We start from the raw sequence: 6,817 nt of genomic DNA, 5'->3' as shown, positions 1-6,817 counted from the left end.
ACACTAACAATAGACTTTAAAAGGAACTGCAGTTTTTTGGAATTGTGATTACTGTTTATCATCTTTATGTAAGACCAATACACATATGTTTTTCTTTTTCATGCATTCTAATAAATAAATAAATACAATCAAAAGTCAGTTTACATGCTGCCGCTGGGTGACATCATACGCAAGTACGGTGTTAGCTTTCACTGTTATGCTGATGACACCCAACTCTACATGCCCCTAAAGCTGACCAACACGCCGGATTGTAGTCAGCTGGAGGCGTGTCTTAATGAAATTAAACAATGGATGTCCGCTAACTTTTTGCAACTCAACGCTAAGAAAACGGAAATGCTGATTATCGGTCCTGCTAGACACCAACATCTATTTAATAATACCACCTTAACATTTGACAACCAAACAATTAAACAAGGAGACTCGGTAAAGAATCTGGGTATTATCTTCGACCCAACTCTCTCGTTTGAGTCACACATTAAGAGTGTTACTAAAACGGCCTTCTTTCATCTCCGTAATATCGCTAAAATTCGTTCCATCTTGTCCACTAGCGACGCTGAGATCATTATTCATGCGTTCGTTACGTCTCGTCTCGATTACTGTAATGTTTTATTTTCGGGTCTCCCTATGTCTAGCATTAAAAGATTACAGTTGGTACAAAATGCGGCTGCAAGGCTTCTGACAAAAACAAGAAAGTTTGATCATATTACGCCTATACTGGCTCACTTGCACTGGCTTCCTGTGCACTTAAGATGCGACTTTAAGGTTTTACTACTTACGTATAAAATATTACACGGTTTAGCTCCAGCCTATCTCGCCGATTGTATTGTACCATATGTCCCGACAAGAAATCTGCGTTCAAAGAACTCCGGCTTATTAGTGATTCCCAGAGCCAAAAAAAAGTCTGCGGGCTATAGAGCGTTTTCTATTCGGGCTCCAGTACTCTGGAATGCCCTCCCGGTAACAGTTAGAGATGCTACCTCAGTAGAAGCATTTAAGTCCCATCTTAAAACTCATTTGTATAATCTAGCCTTTAAATAGACCCCCCCTTTTTTAGACCAGTTGATCTGCCGTTTCTTTTCTTCTCTCCTCTTCTCCCCTGTCCCTTGCGAGGGGGAGTTGCATAGGTCCGGTGGCCATGGATGAAGTGCTGGCTGTCCAGAGCCGGGACCCTGGGTGGACCACTAGCCTGTGCATCGGTTGGGGACATCTCTGCGCTGCTGACCCGTCTCCGCTCGGGATGGTTTCCTGTTGGCCCCGCTGTGGACTGGACTCCCGCTGATGTGTTGGATCCACTGTGGACTGGACTTTCACAATGTTATGTCAGACCCACTCGACATCCATTGCTTTCGGTCTCCCCTAGAGGGGGGGGTGGGGGGGGGGTTACCCACATATGCGGTCCTCTCCAAGGTTTCTCATAGTCATTCACCGACGTCCCACTGGGGTGAGTTTTTCCTTGCCCGTATGTGGGCTCTGTACCGAGGATGTCGTTGTGGCTTGTACAGCCCTTTGAGACACTTGTGATTTAGGGCTATATAAATAAACATTGATTGATTGATTGATTGATTGACAATGGAGGTTATGGGAATCGTTCTATTCTGCCTATAAAGCGCTTAAAACACATTTAAAAACCTCCATCATGGTTTTATATACATACGCTGTAAGTATATATGTAATGTAGTTACAGGTACATTCATAATAACATGTAATATTTTAAAGATTAAAGATTAAAGTACCAATGATTGTCACACACACACTAGATGTGGTGAAATTTGTTCTCTGCATTTGTCCCATCCCCTTGGGGAGCAGTGGGCAGCAGCGGCGCCACGCCCGGGAATCATTTTGGTGATTTAACCCCCAACTCCAACCCTTTGTTGCTGAGTGCCAAGCAGGGAGGTTATGGGTCCCATTTTTATAGTCTTTGGTATGACTCGGCTGGGATTTGAACTCCAACATACGCTGTAAGTATATATGTAATGTAGTTACAGGTACATTCATAATAACATGTAATATTTACCTATTTTGCTCAGTTTAAGCATACGGTGGCACATCAATATTACAAACACATCACAACGTTAGCTTTTTCCTTCAACAACATCACTGATTACTCGTCACTGCAAGCTTATTAAGAGCCAACAAACATAATAAAACATTATTTACTGTACAATGTCTCTCACTGGGATGCCGACTATTTGGATGTTGATATATTCCCATTTAGATGAAGAATGTCTCATTATACTTGCACAGAAAAAAGGCGGTGTTAAGAAGCGTGTCTTCGTGTCTTTCTCGCCATTTTCGCGTCTAAACTGGGTGCCAAAGTTGACCAACTCGTCGGATTTTGTCCTCATCCTTCTACCATCAAGGTGAGAGGCATTATTCCAAGAAGCTTACCAGCTCAGGACGTCTATGTAACAGCAACAAGCTAGCTCTCTCTGACAACGTGCCGCTAAAAATAGTTTGTCTGCGTTAACATATAAGTCATGAAATGTAAATTAGGTATTGTTGGCGCTTTATGGATATTTATTTAGAGGACTTTATGAGCTGAATAGAGGACCTTCCATTAAATGCTGACTTTTTTAAAAGTTTATTTACAAGTTAAAATACATTTTTTTAAATACATCGGTTTTCTTATCTCTCACAATGACTGTGAACGACAGGCAAAATTCCAAAAAAGTGCAGTTCCCCCTTAACTGCGAACAAGCTAAGTACTTTCAAAGTAGTTCATGTGTTTCACTTAGTAGATACCATGCTCAAATCTAAAAACACATGACCCCGAAACCAAAGGAATCTGTTTTATGCATTTTATCTCTGTATGATAAGAAATACAATGTCATTTGTCTTTGTACTGTTACTAATGAATGAAACCCTCCACTATAAAATTATATCTAACATGTTTGGAATCGCCATGAATCATAACTTATCGAAACACTTGGTAAAAAGTGGTTGTCCTAAGGCAGGGATCGGCAACCCGCGGCTCTAGAGCCGCATGCGGCTCTTTAGCGCCGCCCTAGTCGCTCTCTGGAGCTTTTTCAAAAATGGAAAAAGATGAGGGGAAAAAAATATATTTTTTGTTTTAATATGGTTTCTGTAGGAGGACAAACATGACACAAACCTCCCTAATTGTTATAAAGCACACTGTTTATATTAAACATGCTTCACTGATTCTAATATTTGGCGAGCGCCGTTTTGTCCTACAAATTTTGGCGGTCCATGAACTCACCGCAGTTTGTTTACATAACTTTCTCCGACTTTGTAGGACGTGTTTTATGCCACTTCTTTTTCTGTCTCATTTTGTCCACCAAACTTTGAAGGTTGTGCATGAATGCACCAAGGTGAGTTTTGTTGATGTTATTGACTTAATGTGTGGAGTGCTAATCAGACATATTTGGTCACTGCAAGCTAATCGATGCTAACATGCTATTTAGGCTAGCTATATGTACATATTGCATCATTATGCCTCATTTGTAGGTATATTTGAGCTCATTTAGTTTCCTTTAAGTCCTCTTAATTCAATTTATATCTCATGACACACTATCTGTATGTAATATGGCTTTTAATTTTTTGCGGCTCCAGACAGATTTGTTTTTGAATTTTTGGTCGAATATGGCTCTTTCAACATTTTGGGTTGCCGACCCCTGTCCTAAGGGGTTTTAGCTATGAGATAAATGATGAGGGGGATACAAAATATACGTAATGAAAAACAGACATTTTTAAATTTTGAGACTCTCTGACTCATGTCCATTACAGTAAAAGCATCATCAGATAATCTAAATTTAAAGGGCCTCTGGGGCATTACAGGCAGGGTGGAAAAAACAGATTTTGACCTGTTTTGAGGAGCCAGCTTGCTGATTATTGACTCTGCTTCTTCACTGAATGAGTTTTGGTTTCAATTCCAACATGGTTTGTCATGGGTATATATATGTATATTTACTGACAGGTGACAGATGAACGGAAAAAAACAAAATAGAGAAAGAGGGTGACAATGCCCCCCTAAAGGGCACACAAGTTCACTGGTAAGATGGGAATCATATGTTTTTAGTGGATCTCAACTAGGTCTGCAACAACTAATCGATTAAATCGATTATAATCGATTATAAAAATAGTTGGCGATTAATTGTGTCATTAAATCGTTGGATCTATGCTATGCGCATGCGCAGAGGCTACTTTTTTATTTTTTTTTATTTTATTTTTTTTTATGAACCTTTATTTATAAACTGCAACATTTACAAACAGCTGAGAAACAATAATCAACATTTTTCAATAAAATACTGGAAAGTATAGAAATGTAGTTCGTCTATTTTATCCGATTATTAATCGATTAATCAAAGTAATAATCAACAGATTAATCGATTATCAAATTAGTTGTTAGTTGCAGCCCTAATCTCAACCCTGTATGGTCTCCTCCATCATCATCAAAACAAAATCTAAAAATGTTCCTTTTGTCTACGTTGTTTCTTGTACTTTTTGCAGTTGTCTATAATCATAGTTATTATTTCATTTTTCAATGTTTCTGTTGTTGCATAATGTTGTATGTTTGTTGTGATTGTACTATTTGTATTTTAACCATGAGCAGCACTTTGTGAGAGCTCTCTGTGAGATGATGCTATATATATAAATTGTACTTACTTTTACTTACTTTTCTATCAGTGAGCTTTCATCACTTCAACCCTTTGTCAGTGCAAGAACCCATTTATTTTGAATAATATGTTCCACAAGATGACGCAGGTAGTAGCAGTTAAAAGTTAGTCCAGGAATATTTTTTAGACGAACAACCCTATCAATTTTAAAGGATGTCTTTCCAAACATGCTTCCAGTTTATTTTGATTAAATGTCGTAATGATAGTTTAAGCTCTCCAAGGGGTACAATATTTTACTTTTTACACATTGCTGATAGGTAATTGCCTTAATAACAACTACACATAGCATCTGCAACAGTTTTGATTTGCAGTTTTGATTTGCACCTCAAAGCTGCCATACTATTCCGATGAGGGCAAAAGCATGTTGTTGGTGAAGTTTTATTTAGTGTCGCTGATTTCTAGCACACAATACTGGCTGGAAATATGTATTCCTCTATTTGTAGACAATATATTGGGTCATTCATACAGTATGTGTATTTGTATAATTTGGCTGCAAAACTGCTAATGATTGATTCACTTAGCATAATAATAAAGGCAATGTTTGTTCTCAGACGGATTAACGAACAACAGATTGTTCTGGTCCGTACCAACGTGGCACCACTAGAAATTTCAGACATTCCAGCCTTCTCTATTGACAAATCCCGCGGGGCTCAATGTTTAAGCTTTTTGTATACACACAGCGTCACAGCCTAGCGTGTTACGCAATTGAAAGTCTGCTCTTTTTTGGACTTCCACAGTGGCTATCCCTGTCAGCAGGAAGGAATATGAGGAGTGCAGCTGCCATATAAGGGCAAAGCTCCAGTGTCATTGCAGAACTTCCCATAATCTTCAGAAGACACGCTCCGACGCACGAGTGGTATGTACATGGAAAAAATGACTCGCACTCAGCTTCCTTTTATCAAAGCAGACATGTGTGCATATGTATGCTGTTTGTCCCTTCTGCAGCTGTGTTCTTGATTACATAGGTTTAACAAAGGTGTCAGCAGGAGTGGTTACATCAGGTTATGTGCTCTTTTTGTCAGTGAGACTACCATGGCTGCAACCCTGCATTTATTTGACCTAAAAACGTATTTCTTTAGCATATACCTTTTTTTTTTTTTTTGGTCTTGCATAATGTCTCATTCTCACGTAAGACCGTTTTATTACCTTCCTCAAATGCAAATTGCAATCAAAGTATGTAAAGCCAAAAGTATTATTACCCTGGTGAAATTTTGAGTTTAAGGGCAATTGTTTGGGGAGGGGAAGAATAGGTATTACATTTCTAGAAATTGCAAAAAAGTGGCAAAAAAAGTCATTATTTTTTATTAATTTTTTAACTTTTTATCCTTATTCTTAATGCATGTATATGTATTTATGTATATCTTGTAAATTTTTAGCTGATTTAAATGCTTCTAGACCATAGGGCCCATTGATGAGCCGCGAGGGTCCCCTAGAGCAGTGGTCCCCAACAATCGGTCCGTGGATCGATTGGTACCGGGCCGCACAATAAATTAAAAAAAATAAAAAGTGTACTTATTTATTTTTTTTATTTTTATTAAATCAACATAAAAAACACAAGATACACTTACAATTAGTGCACCAACCCAAAAAACCTCCCTCCCCCATTTACACTCATTCACACTCATTCGCACAAAAGGGTTGTTTGTTTCTGTTATTAATATTTCTGGTTCCTACATTATATATCAATATAGATCAATACAGTCTGCAGGGATACAGTCCATAAGCACACATGATTGTATTTTTTTATGACAAACAAAATGTCACGGCGCGGATGCGAACCCAAGATTTTTCCGCAGCAGGTTCCCACACTCTATCTGGCAGCATGCCAGTACACGCCCCCGCACACGCCGTGCGCACCACGCCCACACTTCGCCGCAGCTGCAGGCTGTCTTTCATCAGCCCACCTGGCAGCAATCAAGAGGACAGCATAAGATCCAGTCACTCCTGTAGTAAGCATTCACGTCTCTGGCTCCCCTCTCGTTGTCCTCGCCTCTTTTGTCTTTTGCCCTTTTTGTCTGGTTGACTTATGTCCCTTGTTCTCCTTGCAGTGCCCGTCTGGTCCCGTGTGCTCGAGCGCTGTACCTCGACCTCCACCAGGAAATTGGACTGCCTCCCTCGATCATTGATCACTCGCCTGGACTCAGACATTGTTGCTTGCCGCCTGCCCTCGAACTCCTGCCTGT

The 6,817-nt window shown here is 39.5% G+C and overlaps 1 protein-coding gene across 1 annotated transcript in view; it reads left to right on the top strand.

The window, feature by feature from the left end:
• Positions 1–5,375: 5,375 nt before the first annotated feature.
• LOC133646650 (KATNB1-like protein 1) overlaps positions 5,376–6,817 on the top strand; it is a 156,809-nt gene continuing 155,367 nt past the window's right edge. Inside the window, exon 1 of the mRNA XM_062042238.1 lies at positions 5,376–5,490. The gene's annotated coding sequence lies outside the window, so the exon portion shown is untranslated. The remainder of the gene's footprint in view (positions 5,491–6,817) is intronic.

This window comes from Entelurus aequoreus, linkage group LG03 (assembly GCF_033978785.1).
Source record: "Entelurus aequoreus isolate RoL-2023_Sb linkage group LG03, RoL_Eaeq_v1.1, whole genome shotgun sequence".
NCBI lineage: Eukaryota > Metazoa > Chordata > Actinopteri > Syngnathiformes > Syngnathidae > Entelurus > Entelurus aequoreus.
Note: the sequence above shows the minus strand (reverse complement) of the source record. Positions and strands in the feature narration are given on the sequence as shown.